Here is a 3,788-nt window from a genome sequence, read left to right on the forward strand (position 1 = left end):
TCTTGCTATTTGTTTTTGTTCGCGCTCTGCAAGCAGGTGTGCATTACTTTTCAGTCTACCCTCGTAGTAATCAAAGCCGATTGATTTAAATAAAACGAGATGAAAATTCAAAAATGACAATATCTTTGGCAAATTATTTGTAAAATTGAAATGATAGCTTGAGTGGTACATTTTCGGCTTTTGCTCTTAAGTTGAACGACTAGAAGCTCCAAATTAAAACCATTCCCCCTTTTTTTGGACGCTCCCGCTGGCTTGTGTTACATGCAGAATATTTCGTTTCCATTTAATTCCACAAAAAGACACGAGATTTGAATGAACCAAAGTATGTAAGTGCTTCTAATTAGTTGGTATATTTCGGGGGTGGGACATAACACGCGGGGCCGCATCCGTGTGGACCGTGGAAGCCAGTCAGTCAGCTCGTTAAAGGGATGAAAGGTCGACGATACTACACACACCTCAGGAAGGTTGACTGCCCTCCCGCGACGAAGTGCCGCAAACGACTCGCGTTGACCTTTCCGGGACATTTGGGAAAATAAATAAAATAATAAATAAGCCCGAGTGACGACGAAAATAAGACTGAGGATCGCATTCCTTACTCGTGCTTTGACCGGAGGGGATACGGTTTGGTGAATCATCTCGGCACTCGCTGCGAGGGCACCTTCCGATCTCCCAGCGTCGTTACTCGTGGCGACCCTGGGCTCGCCCCTCCCTCCCAACCACCCCCACGCCTCCCCGGTGACTAATCCGCCCCCCCCACCACTGCACACGCGCGCGCGCCGTACTCACTCCACGCGTCGGCGCCCAAACACCTCCACCGCTGGCTGATTCATTGGGCAATCATTCCCACCCCGAAGGCACCAACCACTCACTCCGTCCGCCATTGCCCATCCACCGGTGAGTTTCCTTCAAGTTGCCCCGCTCTCGACAATGACGGGCCTCGTTGCATTTTGCGTGGAACATCACTCGGGCAAATAGTTGTTGCCCGGTCGTCATGTCTACATTTCACTAAGAATATAAGAATACGATGGATTTAATTAGCTATCGGTCATTTCGCAAGCCCTTGTCATTCGCACTTGGGCACGGAGTCTATTTATGATGACAAATGTCGCATTTATTTCACCATCGGTCGATTCAATTGCTTATATTACTGCATGCGAATTCGAATGTTCTCTGTTGCATACAAGACTGTGTGTTGCGAAAACTTAAAAAACTTTACTTTCTGGACTGAAATCGCTAAGATAACGTTCTTCGCTATTTTAAATTGATATAGTTTAGTAGTTGTGTCCATCCAAAAACCTACCTTAACCGGTAGATTACCTCAAAAAAATAGTTGAATGGTATAATATTGCAATGATAAGCGTTAGTACCACTTCATAGCACTGCCGAGTGATGTGCGCAAGTTCGCATCGATAACTTTCATACGATAACCAATCGTTTTAATAATTTCAGACCAAATGTTACCCAATTATAGCTAATTAGTTTTTTCTCATTTGATGCACAGTTTGTCATTGTTTACTAAAATTAACATCGCTTTCACAGCGGAGTACTTGTGTTTCCGCCTGTATGCCGGTTAGTCCTCATTTAGGTTATACACTGAGGTCCTGTACCTCAATGCGGGATATAAGTAAGTAGTATATCTCGTAAATTAAATCACTTAATGCGAGTTCCACAGGTTTATTAAGGGGGCAACACCACACCGAGGCAAATTGTAGCGTACCATTGATGGGTATTTACGTTTATCGCCTGCAGTACGTATGTAATAATTGTTTCAAAAATGAAACGTAATTTTGGCAGCTATCAAATAATTAATGAGTACCTACTGCTTTTAAAATCCATTGTGATCCGTCAATAAAGCGGAAAATACACTAAAAATTGCAAGCTATGGTATTTCATTCGACACAGCCTTGGGTCGATAATATTGAATAAATTATCACAACAAACGCCACCCGAAGTATCTATGAAGCCCAATCAAATATTTAGATTTATTTGCCCATTCCTGAATCATGGTTGACCTATGATTAAGTATGAGTGTATGAGTAAATTATCGAGGGCCGTCCAAAGACTCCGCCTGGTTGTGAAGCCGTCCGTGATCACCAGATAACTAATGTTTTGTGCCTCGATTGGCTGTAGCCCCCCCCCACTTCCTTTCTCAACTTCCTACTCCCCCCCCCGCTCCCCCTCCCTCCCCCGCCCCCCATTCCCCACCAGCGGGGTCATTTCCACAATCAGTCGAGGGTTTAGCAACGTGTCGAGGGTTTAGCATAGCTGGTAGGCAAGAGCGTAGGTCATATATTGGGAAAAATAAAGTAGAATCGAGCGCTTTTTGTCAATTCAGTTCAGGTAATGCCTCTCAAATCCCCAAAAATATTGAACAAACAAGCACTTGCGTTAAAACAACATATAACCCACGTAAATTTAATAAAATTGGTGCCTCTACATACATAACAGATAGCAATGCAAGTGAATGTAATTCTTTTGTCTCTGTTCACCACGAATCGTCTCAAAACAGTTTTGTTAGCGTACATAAAACCGAAAAACAAGAAGTTATTAGCCATATTAAAATTATAACATTAAATTGCCGTAGCATTAGAAACAAAATATCGGATATTGAACATATTTTTGTCAGTACAAACGCAGACATAGTAGTTGGAACAGAAAGTTGGCTCACGGGAGATATAGCAAACAATGAGGTTTTTCCAAACGGCTTCACAATTTACAGAAGGGACAGACCAAATAGGTTGGGTGGGGGAGTATTCATTGCAGTAAAGTCACATCTTAGTAGCCAACGATATGAATGCGACGTAGATGACATAGAAAGCGTTTGGTGCAACATTAAGGACTACAACGGCAGAAGCCTATACGTGTGTTCATTTTATAGACCCCCAGATTCTAACACAGATGTCCTACACAAGCTCGACGAACAAATATCCACTATCAGCAGCAGACAAAGCAACAGTATTACTATAATCGCTGGTGACACAAATCTACCGTCAATTGACTGGGAAAACTACTGCGTGGGAAAATCTGCCAAAAACAGAGATTCATGCCAAGAACTCCTTCATATATTCACAAAACACTCCTTAGAACAAATAGTTAAATCACCAACACGGGGCCAAAGCATACTAGACATCTTTGCGACTTCTATGCCCGAAATCATTACTAACATTGAAATAATAGACGGAATCAGTGACCATAAGGCTATTCTTGTGGAGTTAAAAACTAAGTTCGTCAAAATAAACAAAGAAAAGCGTAAAATATACCTATACAACAAGGCAAATTTTAACGGACTAAGAGAATATTTAAAGATAAAATTACCGGAATACAAGACAAAAACACTGACAACAAATACAGAGAACACTTGGAATTATTTCTTAAATATTTTACGCGAAGGAATAAAGACGTACATCCCGTCCAAACTCAAATGCGACAGTAAGGAACCTAGATGGTACAACGGGGAAGTCAGATCGGCATTAAGAAGGCAAAGAAAGCTACAGTCAAATTTCAAAAAGAGTTTAAAAAGTGACGATATAAGTTTTGTGAATACAACCAAACAGCTACTAAAAGAATGTCGTAGTAAGACGAAAAGTATTATGCGCACAGCACTACACTCTTTTAAATCTAAAATGCTAAGCGAATATCTTGAGGAAAATCCAAAGTCATTCTGGTCCTATGTTAGGGAAATACAGGGTAAACGTCCCACTGTTCACTCTTTGAAGACGGAAAATGGAGAAATCATTACAGATAGCGTGAAAAAGGCAAATATTTTAAACCATTTTTTCCAGAGCGTC

This window comes from Hetaerina americana, unplaced genomic scaffold, assembly GCF_022747635.1.
Source record: "Hetaerina americana unplaced genomic scaffold, ioHetAmer1.1.p SCAF_47, whole genome shotgun sequence".
Lineage (NCBI taxonomy): Eukaryota > Metazoa > Arthropoda > Insecta > Odonata > Calopterygidae > Hetaerina > Hetaerina americana.